The 11,633-nt window shown below is 40.6% G+C and overlaps 1 non-coding gene across 1 annotated transcript; it reads left to right on the top strand.

The window, feature by feature from the left end:
• The first annotated feature begins 9,058 nt into the window (after positions 1-9,058).
• Positions 9,059-9,130, top strand: trnae-cuc. Its single transcript has one exon. It is a non-coding gene; the product is annotated as a tRNA-Glu (tRNA).
• Positions 9,131-11,633: the final 2,503 nt, after the last annotated feature.

Genomic DNA, 11,633 nt, shown 5'->3' with positions numbered 1-11,633 from the left:
TCAGCTCACTGGTGGCTGTAGGTCAGGTTGAGTCAGTTAAGCTGCTCTCCACTAACTGCACATCTACCCCTTTTCAATAATTTAAGTTTAAATCAGTCTTTTGATAAATCAGTCTTTCTGATATCTTCCATTGAATTTGGACAAAAATAATAATTACAAACAGTAATAACTAACCTTTTTTTAATCTATAACATGCCAGCAAGTTGATTAATAACTACTATGCCATCACATCCAAGGCATTGCATTATCCAGTGGTGGAAGTAAAACTGGATTGTAATCCAAATCCAAAGAATATTCCAGTGTATAGTAATAGTAAAAATAATAGCCGCTCCATTGCAAAACAAAAGTATTCAGCAGTAAGCAGCTGTTTGATGGTGTAGCTTGTCTAAGGATTTTAATATTGTTGTGTATATTAATCGTATCAGTATATTGTAATGTGAAAGACATGTTTTAGATCACATGTTTTGAATCTGACCTGAAAAATCAACTTAAACAAACTGAAAATTGGACTCAAGCAATGTAAATTAAGCACTCAACACAAAACCTTAAACTTATTGTTTTTATCCTCATCTGTTCATCCTGGAGCGAGGTATAAAGTCACTTGAGGATTTAAAGAAGAATATACCAGTTATAGTTTAGGTTTTTCTGATTTGGGGGATTCATGAAGGTGTGACTTCTAATCTAACAAGCCTTTTCTTCCACAGCTAGTATATCATTGTCACACCCTTTTCTCTTGTCTATTTAAGAGGAAGCAAAGATGGGGCTTTACTCATTAACTTCTGCTTTGAAGAAGAAAGATAAAACAATGAGCGGCTGCTTAGGAGAGATTGATGGAGGCAGGAAGACAGAGATACAGGAGTGTGTATGTTTTAGTAAAGCGTGTTCAGGATGTTGTTTTTCTCACTGACAAAAAGATGACACAAGGTCGGCATGTCGTGCTTTTATTTTGATGTTGTTAAAAAGGGAAGACCTTGACATAGGCGAACATCCTGTGACAACGGGAAGAAGGAGAGGCACAAACATGAGTCATCAGCTGTCCAGTGTTGCACCAAAACCTCCATCCCTGCTGTGGAAGAGCACAGAGGAAGTTTGGTGCAGTCGGCATGGTTACCAAGGTATTTACAACCAAAATCAGCTGAGGGGAAGCAGTGGTTAGTGTGGTGAACTTTGACCTTGGGTTACTATGTAATCACAGACCTTTTACTGGGAGTTTCTCTGGAAAACCTAAAAGTGGTTTAAAAACAACTTCCAGAATGAGTAAGACTGAGTAAAACTAACCAGTCACTATTGTCTGCCAGAAGTACGTGCTTGACAAGTTATTGGACACTGACGTAAACAACAGTGTTTTTGTTTCTGGAATAACCACACTGGTGAAGACAAGGAAAACTGTCTGATGGGGTTAAAGACAATTCTAAGGCTTCCTCATTCCTCAGAGACACATGACTCTCAAAGCACCCTAAACAGGGACCAGAGCAGCGAGACCTCTGGGAGGATTTTGACTGAACTGGTTCTACACTGAGGAAAAAGATGCTTGTGAGGTTGTGCTCTTACACTATGCTGCTTTAGGGTAAATCCCAATATCATTATTAAAAAAAAACACATTCAAAAGCTGCATTCACAAGCTATACTGGTGCAAGCCTATATAATTAAATAATTATATCTCAGATTCTTGCTCACACTAAATGAAACACAGACTTCTTGCTTGGAGTTTACTTCACAGCAAGCCATAGGTACTATTAGTAGTAGTAGATGTAGGAGTAGTATTTGTATTAAAAATGCTCCCAAAGGCACCAAACACAACAGAAGTTGAGCGACACACCTGTCAATCAAAGTGGCCACGCCCCTAACGCCAGTATATGGATATAAAAACAGTTTTTATCCCTTTTTAATGCTGTAATGTGGAGCATTTTAACACAGGAGTCTTAGGTGACTGACTGCCTTTTGGTTTGGGAGCCAGCCTCTAGTGGCCAATAAAGTAACTGCAGGTTTGGGGTTTTTTTGTTTGCTTTTTTTTGTTTTTGTCATCTTCAGCTTTAAGTTAATTGTTTCAGCCCCAGATGTTGCCCTTTGATAGTTTTACTTTTGAATTGCTTCATGACACAGTTAAGGGTTACAAGTCCTTGAAGTAGTTGAAACCTACCAGAAAAAAACTATATAACCAGACTGATTCTGTCTCTAATGTAAAAGTCTTAAATTATCAAAGCTAAGTTACCAACCTACTGTTCAGCCTCTGTTCAGTAAATAAAGGATCAATTGTGTGCTGGACAATGAATCTAATAAAAAAAACATAAGTGTCTACGTTTTGCTGTCGAGCTCTAAACCTTAGAAATCAAAAGCACAGAAACTGTATGTCGCCCTGCCAACAGTGGTATCGTGCCGCAGGTCAGTTACTCATTTACTAACTTACTGTGGTGGATTTGGAAATATGGAGAGCAGTTAGACTCTTAAAAAGCAAAAAATCGCCAAAGCAAAAGCGGTCTAAGATGAGCTGTGTGATGTGGCCAGAAGCCTCGTGGCACTTCCTCTGACTTGGATCAGATTTCCTGATGAAGTACAGCTGTGTGCATCTCCGTGTGACAGTACGCAACGACCACAGCGTAGAGGACAAACAGTTCTCCAACACAATGCTTCGCATCAGGAGAGAGAGAGAGCGCTTCACCTCCAGCGGAGCGTGTTAATGAATCAACAGTTGGAAACCTGTCTGTGGGAGACGACACAGCTGCTAACGTGAGAGTGTTTTTGCAGTGAAAACATCACACTGCAGTGTCTTTCATACCTTTAACGCTGACACAATCATTTTCCACCCCAAGAAAGCTGTAGGTTGAAGGAATAGAAGAGGGTCCCAGTCAGTGACGAGACCCTCTAATTTGTCAAAGTGAAGGTTAATTTAATGCACTGCGTTCCCGTCCCCACTCTACATACTGACACTGTAATCTGCACGCTGCGTAATGAGGCTGACAGCACGTTATCGTGGCAGTTAATTAACATCTTGTCCTATGTTCTTTTTCTTTCTTTTTTTTTTTTAAATCAGCAGATTATACAAGATGTCAAACTGTGGAGTGACAATTTAAAAATGTAACACCTATCATACAGGAAGAAAAAACAATCAATCAGTGTCAAGACATTAAACAAGAGGCGGGTTTAAGTTCAGTGTTGAATCAGTTTTCATCAACGTGATTGGCATACACTCAACATTCAACACGGAGCTTATGTCACTTTAAACTAAATGGACCTGACTAGGAAGCAGCCTAGAGGAGGCAGGTCAGAGACAAAAAACTGGAGTCCATGTGGATGGTCATCAACGAGCTTCAACCCTGTTTAATCCAGTCCCAGTTTAATCCCTATTTATACTTCACTCCTTGCTAGTAGTGGGTTGAATCTCCCTTTGACTTCAAAATTGCTTTTCATGGCTTTCATTAAACTAGGTGCTGGAAACACTCCTTAGAGATTTTGGTCCATCACACAGTTGCTGCAGATTTGTTAGCTGCACATCCTTGATGGAATTTTCTGATTTGAGTACAATTTTCACGTTCAAGAAACCAATTTTAGATGATCTGAGCTTTGTGGGTTCAAGATATATTGTGGTCATGAAGGACATGGTCAGCTACAATACTCAGGCTGTGGAAATAAAAACAAATGCACAGTTAGTAAGAGGCCCAAAGTGTGCAGAGAAAAGCAGGTCATCTCGATCATGTGTACATACTTAAATGGACTGAGTTGCTGTCCTGCGATTGTCTGCTTAGATATTTGCCCTAACAAGGAGATAAACAGGTGTATTTAACAAAGTGGTTGGTGAGTGTATAGTTCTTCTATAATACAGCCTAATATAATTATATACTTATATAACACTATTTTCTAGTTCACCTACCCTGGAGGGTCTGCTGGCCCTGCCGCTCTGACACTAAAAAACATGGATCTCTTAAAGTGAAGCTATAACTGGTCAGAATCATCTCTAATTACAGCTCGTGTGGCTCTGTCCCCTTTATTGTCTGCGGATGAATATGCAAGTTTCTATTTACCACTCATTTCAGTCCAAAAGACAAGTGTTTAAAATGATTTCATTTAGAAGACTCCTGTCCAGAATGTTATATCCAGCAGCACAATTTAGTTACAGCTTGAGGTCCACGGGTAGGTGCTGGGTTGGTGGAGGGGCTGAAACAACAGACGGGGATGCAGGACAGGAAAAGCACTGACATGTCAGAGGAAGGGATGGAAAATTCTGCAGTTTAAATAGACTCCCAAACCGAGAGGTTGTGCTTGGTGTATCGTGTGAGGAGAGAGGCATGCTATGTGTGAATGACACACAGCATCTTGACTTGTCTGCAGGCTTTGCTCCATCCATGGAAAAATCCACATTTGTTGCAGTGCTGCAGGGAACTTGTGCTAGTTTCCCTGACATGTGCCATTTTGTCTGACTCTTTGTTTTCCTGTGTCTCCACAATGGAAGAGTGCAAAGTTGGCTAAACTCACAGTCATTATTGACAGGCACATTAATGGGAAATAAGGTAAGTTGAAATAAACAAGAATTATCCTTTGAATGTTATCTTTACTTGATTGTTTTCTTGACAATATCTCCAGTGTTCATTCATCTCTCCCAAACAAGGAGGAAGTCTTCTCAACCAGCTGACAGCTGCACTCAGAGAGAGAGAGAGAGAGAGAGAGAGAGAGAGAGAGAGAGCAGAGTCTCCATGGTAACCACTTTGCACAATCCCCATCACGTTGTTTGTTTTCTCGGCTAAAAACCCCCCAAAAACAAACAGGAAGTGAGACAGGATGAGGGGGAATGGGATGTCCTGTAAGAGGACAGCCTCAGTATTAATCCAATCCAATCGGAGACGGGAGCTGCAGTGAGGTACTGACCTGACTTCCTATCAGGTCAGAGTCATCACAAGGTACACTCTGAAACAGCTTTGTGAAGTCAGAATGTGTGACTGCTGCAGCAAGCAGAGAGGAAGACACACACACACACACACACACACACACACACATCCTCTGTTTGTCCTAATGAAATTGTGTTGGGTTTTTTTTAGCTTCGTGGCCACTGTGTTATTATTTTTCTTGGTGTTGCCAGTAGCGATATTGACATGAGGAAATAGAACATCTGCCATAACTGGAGGCATCGCCACAGCAACCCAGACCCACAATGCCTCTGGAGCAAAGCAGCTGTTCTGTCCAGGGGCGAGAGACCCAGAAAAAGACAGAGACTGTGTGTGAGAGAGAGAGACACAGTTTTACTGACATGGCGGCTGACATTGGGGCGCACTTACTTGTTGGATCCCTCCAAGTTCCCACACACAGTGGAATGCTGACAGCATCACTATCGGAATTCCTCGAACATCACTCTGTCCCAAACTGTGAGTTTCACTTCATTAAAGGCAGCTTCAATGGACCTTTAGTTTATTTAGCTACACTTAGCCTGAAAGCTCATCTCTCGGTTCTCACAAGCATTCATACTTTTGTTTTGTCTATCGTCATGTTACATCAGGTAAATTTGGGGTTCAGCAACCTGTCCAGCCCCCATGTAGACTGTCAGAGCTGGGAATCAAAAGAACTTTATAAGCAAACTGTTTCACAAGGTTAGAAAAATGAAGCAAGGGGAAATGATGAAACTACTCATTTTTGTTGGAAGAAGGGTGGATGCCAGAATTTCGTTTATAATTCACTCACAACAGCCTCTCATTAAAAGCCATGTCAGACAACCGCACCACCCACCAGTATGTCTCCTGATGTGACACCATGAAGAAGAAAGATATGAAAGACCTTATTTAGACCTTTACTTTGATAGGAAAGCAGAGAGGAAACTGGAAAGTAGCGAGAAAGCTAGGTTTACTAGCAAACAGGAAGTGTTCCAGGGCAGTTTAAAACTCAACTCTGCTCTATTTCAAGCAAGCTTTTTTTCCTATTCAAACAGCAACCTGCAGGCTGGGAAATTCAATTATGTACCAAAAACTGCAGTTCCTCTAATGGCCACTGGAGGCCGGCTCCAAAAGTAAGTCAGTCTAAAGCAAGGACCTATGCCCTCTAGAGGGCATAGGCTCCAGCCCCCCGGGACCCTGAACTGGATAAGCAGAAGAAGATGGATGGGTTTTCTTACAGCTCATCCATTTGGAATTTGTTAAGCCTTAATGTGCATTGACACATAGAATAGAATAGAATAGAATAGAATAGAATAGAATAGAATAGAATAGAATGCCTTTATTGTCACTATACAGTTGTACAATGAGATACAGAGCATCTCCTACTCAGTGCAAACATGTGCAAACATGCTGGGGGGGGGGTACAGTTCTGCAGCGCTATATACATATGGACAGTATTAACAGAGGGAAAAAGATATATAGATATATATATCTTGGCACTATCTTAATATGCTTATTTCTGGCTCAGAAATCCTAACCACGAGGCTTCAGAACAGAGCTTCACAAACCAGTGGGTGACATCAAGGTGGCTACCTCCATCTTTTATATACAGGCAATGTTTCTGCTGTGATTTCTGTTTTTTCTGTGATCGGGACCACCAACCGCACAAGCATAAACAGAACAATGTGTGACAGAGTTCTAATAAGAAATATTATTAGATGTTATTTGATGTTAACCCTTGAAGTCCAAAATGTTCAATTTAGTTTATTTTTGGGGGAGAAATGGATTATTAAATTCAGAATATTGACATTGGCAGAGGTCTGTGCTGTCGTAGTGCACGCCCAGTTTTATTAAGTTAAAGAGCAGCTGATTCCACTAAATTCCTCTAATATTTTACTCATTATTTGTTGATCTACTGGTTGAGAAACATATCAGTACCCTCTGCAAAACTGCAGAGCATTTACAAAGAAACAGTGGCAACGCCGAGATCCGACCTGAAATATGAATCACAACCATGTGTGTGTGTGTTTGTATGCACGCACATGTGTGTTTTAAAGTTAATTAAAGTTTAAATTTGTACTTCCTGTCTGTAGTTCCCATGGAGACTGTGGGAGAGACCGAGGATGTGTTTGATTGTATAGCAACGCACAAATACACACAAACGTCCATACGCAGGGTGAGCAGAAAAGAACTCCACAGGACAATAGGAGCCTCCTTGGTGTGCAGCAGTATACAGGGAAGCATAACTGTGCAGCTGCAGTGGAGGAGGAGAACCACTGCTGGACATTTTCTGATTAAATTGGAGAGAAACGGGACAGGAAACAGTAGAATATACAGAAGAGTCTATGTATGTTATTGGGGTTTTAGCTCTATTGTTCTGTTTTGTCCCAGATCTGACAAAGCTAACTGTATTAATGATGAAGAGGCTAATATACACACACGCACGCCGAGGCAGTGCAGTGTTTAGTTGTTGGACAGCAGAATGGAGCTCTGTTGTCACATCTGCAGCTCTGTGCATTTTCCTTCATACAGAGGCCGAAGGTTATTCCACCACTGGGAGGTCAGAGGTCAGAGGTCACCTCCTCCTCGTACCCGGAGCCGCTCCCTCCCTTTCGGATGTCCTGAACCTTGCTTTTTATGAGGAAGCAGTTCATTTTCATTAGCCAACAACATGCTACAAGCATCAACTACAATCACGGACAGTTTATTAAGCACACCTTACTTTTACTTACTTTTGCCTTCAGAACTGTCTTAGCTGCCTTCTTCATGGCATAGACTCAACAAGGTGCTGGAAACATTCCTTGGAGATTTGGGTCCACACTGGTATGATAGCATTATGGTAGATTCCCTGATGTCAATCTCCGGTTCCAGCACATCCCAAAGGTGCTCGACTGGATTGAGATCTGGTGACTGTGGAGGCCATTTGAGTACCGTGAAGCTATCGTCGTGTATGAGTTGATTTGTGCTTTGACATGGGTACACTGTGGTCATAAAGGGGTGGAAATGGTCAGCAGCAATCCTCAGGTAAGCTGTGGGGTTTAAATGATTATCAGTTATTATTGAGGGGCCCAAAGTGTGCCAAGAAAATATCCCCCACACCATCCTACTGAGCAGAATAGATCCATACTTTCATGTTGTTCGTGCCAATCTCTGACCCTACCATCCAAATGTCACTGCAGAAATCGAGGCACATTAAACTTGCAGCGTTTTTACAATCTTTTCTTGTCCAGTTTGGGGGCTTGTGTGAATTGTAGCCTCGGTTTCCTGTTCTTAGCTGACAAGAGAAGCACCAAGTTTGGTCTTCTGCTTTAAGGTTTGACTTCTGCATACCTTGGTTGCAATGAGTCGTTATCTTAGTTACTGTTACATTCCTAACAGGTCAATGCCGTCTGGCCATTCTCCTCTGACCTCTGACTTCTGACCTCTGGATATTTTCTCTTTTTCATACCATTGTCTCTAACCCCATAGATAGTTGTGACAAAAAACCCAGTAGATCAGCATTTTCTGAAATACTCATACCAGCCTGTCTGACACCAACAACCAAATTCAAAGTCATTTAAATCATAATTTTTCGCCTGTTGATGCTCGGCTTGAACTTCAGCAGGTAGTCTTGACCACGTGAGCTGCTGCCGTGTGATTGGCTAGTTAGATAGTCGAAAAACAAGCAGTTGAAGGGGTGTGCCCAATAAAGTGGGTATTAATCAGATACCAATGAGGAGCAGTGAAGATCAGCAGGTATGTGAAAAGTTGTGTTTTAAATGCAAAACCACATGTTCTTTCTTTTATTTAATGGGCAGAGCTTCTTTGCACTTCCACTCTTTCCACCTAAAAACTGTAGCAGCCTTTAAATCTGTGGCATTTAGAGTAGAGAAGTAATAAGCTGTAAACACAACATTACCACCTCATAAAGCTCAGACATCTGCGTCCACCGGATGATTTCCAGTGCAGCACTCACTCTTTAGCTTCATTTTTTTGTCTTTTTGTCTCTGTGCTGTTGGTCCTGTGTGCTGCTGAATGCTGAGCAGGCAATTCTGGTTTTCACTGCTGTTCCTCCACTGCTGCGGATCAAACGATGACTATTTTGACAGTTTTAAAGTTCATGGAAAAAACTTCTGCGTTTGGATTGCCACCAAGCTCAACAGCGCCATCTGGCGGTCAAGTGTATTAAATTCTGATTGTAGAAGTGCAGAATGCGTCGCAGGTCCCTGGTGGTCTAGTGGTTAGGATTCGGGGCTCTCACCGCCGCGGCCCGGGTTCGATTCCCGGTCAGGAAACATCCTTTTCTACCAACATTTTGAATTTTTCCTGTCTTTTTTTTAAGATTATTTATATTTTCTTAATTTGTATTCTAATATCTATAACTACTAAGCATGGATTTTCATCATGTGTTATTATGTCAATGTTTTTATACCAGTGCATATATTGTATGATATATTCCATTTCTGTTTTTGCATAATGACACCAGGACAAATTCCTCATGTGTGTACAAACTTAGGGATAAATCAAATTCTGATTCTGATTAAGACACACCAAGTAAAAACCTTGGTGTATGTATCCGTATGACGTGTTATTGTGAGTGGCAACATCTATATGGCGTATTTTGTACAAACACCACAATCGTATATATTTGTATGTTTGTGTATCTATATTTGACAGTTCAGTTCAGCAGTTGAGGGATGTCAGGTTAGACTGGAGTGTCACAATATAATGCATCATAGCATCATACTGTAATGATCATATGTATGTATGTATGTACTGCCTCCCACAAATAGCGTGGGAATTTGTTAGTGTATATATAAATATAATGAATTAAGGATAGGTTTTATCTTTTAGAGAGACACATAGATACAGTTTTTATTAGCAGCCTCAAGCAAGGTAACCTTGCAAGGCCCTCTTAGATGAAGCAATGAGTAGTGTGATTGAATGATATTTTTCTTACCTTTTTCTTATTCTTGTCAGGGTCACATGGCTCCGGCCAGGTGGTTGAATTGAACTGTTCTTGCTTTGAGACAACAGTGCTAATCACCACGTTGCCGTGCTGCCTGGAGTTTCTTACCAATGATGATAAATATTCTTTCATCATCTTTCTCACTTAAGCGTCCAGGTAACACAATAATACAGAAAGGAATGCTTTGTTTCTGAGCTTGTATGAACTCGTTTCTCGCTTTTGTTGCAATGATTTAAAGTGACTGTTTTATTTCAGTGCATTAAACAATGAACAGAAACAATTAAACATGGATATGTCTGGTAAAGACATGAAGATCTGAGACTGCAGTGTATTAAACAAACATCTGCAGGGTCAGTTGGAGGATCTTAATTAGGATGACTTCTGTGTCCTCAGAAGAAACAAAAACACAGTAACGTGTAAAACCTGTGTGTATGTGTGCAGCATTTATTCATGTTAGGCCTGTGGGACTTTATAAAACAATGCAGCATCATAATAAGTGAACCACCTATTTATCATGCACAGTGTCAGCTCTGTGGGTGTGTGCATGCTCCCATTAATCACAGTGGAGTGGTTCCACCAGCGGGACACTCCGATCTCAGAAGGGGAGCCAACTGTTGCGCTCACATCTTCTTCTGTGGTGAGAAAAATCACAGGGGACTTGAGGTGAATTAAAGACCTGAGATGATAAAATGCCTTCTTGGTTGAGTTTTGCATTAAATTTACGCTTCCTGCTAATTTTCCCATTAAGAGTCAGTGCATCTCGATTTCAGCTGTCCGTAGGTATGCACTAATACCACCCTGCTGACTTTCAATGGTGAAGCTAGAGGACAAAATAACAGAATCCCAGAGTCCAGTGGTATTACTTCAGGGGCCACATGAGCTTTTAGAACTGGGATGACTTCACCAAACATCACTAGAATGACAGTGCAAGCACATTTCACTCTAAAAGTACTGATAATATCCCTAAAACATATTACCAACATTATTTAACACAGGCCAAAAATTCTGCTTAGTAGTTCACAGCTCACAAATGTCACTGATTCTGCTTTAGCAAGCTTTGCTTTGCTTATAAGCAAATTCATATTTAATCAATTTTTTAAATTGTCAGAAGCTTTAATTTTCAAAAATATTTCAGGCAATTATTTCATGGTTGAGTTTTTAAAAACATAAAAACCACTCTGACATTATTTTGCTGCCATCTCCTGGAGTTCATTTATTCCCACAGTCTTTCTTTTTTCTTTTTCTTTTTTTAAGAGGGCTGTTCTTCTGTCATTATACTCCTCAGTAAAGACTCAAAGACTCCTGTATACTCTTTTTGTGTAATGATCAGCTACATTTAGAAAGAAACTATTTATAGGCTACTATAAACATCATTATAGCCAAAAAAATTGATTATTTTTGTTATTTATGTATCTTCTATCATTCAACGTGTGAAAATGTTTGTAATCCAAATTGCTTAAAGATAGCGTTTAGGTTTATTTATTCTGTATTTATGCTAAGATTGTGCTCCCATCATTTAACACATATAGACTTTTAATGCCTCGAGCTGCGATTCTTCTATTTGCGACAATCGCTGCTTACTTCCGAGTTAAAATAAGAAAACGAGGACGAAGCCTACATTTCCCGTCGGCCCCCGCGGTGATTTCTCCGGAAGAAAACCTTGGCTTTTTCCTTTGCACTTCCTCTTTCCGTCAACGGAGTTTAGGTAGGACGTCTACTTTCTGTTCCCCGTCCTAAAAATCTGTTCTAAATCCAGATTTAATTGGGCCATCCGCTTTAAAAAGACATTTCTAAATACGGAGCAAGTGTATAAGACTAAGACCTAACGA

The sequence above is a fragment of the Oreochromis aureus genome, linkage group 16 (assembly GCF_013358895.1).
Source record: "Oreochromis aureus strain Israel breed Guangdong linkage group 16, ZZ_aureus, whole genome shotgun sequence".
In the NCBI taxonomy this organism is placed as follows: domain Eukaryota; kingdom Metazoa; phylum Chordata; class Actinopteri; order Cichliformes; family Cichlidae; genus Oreochromis; species Oreochromis aureus.
This window is presented reverse-complemented; position numbering and strand designations above follow the sequence as displayed.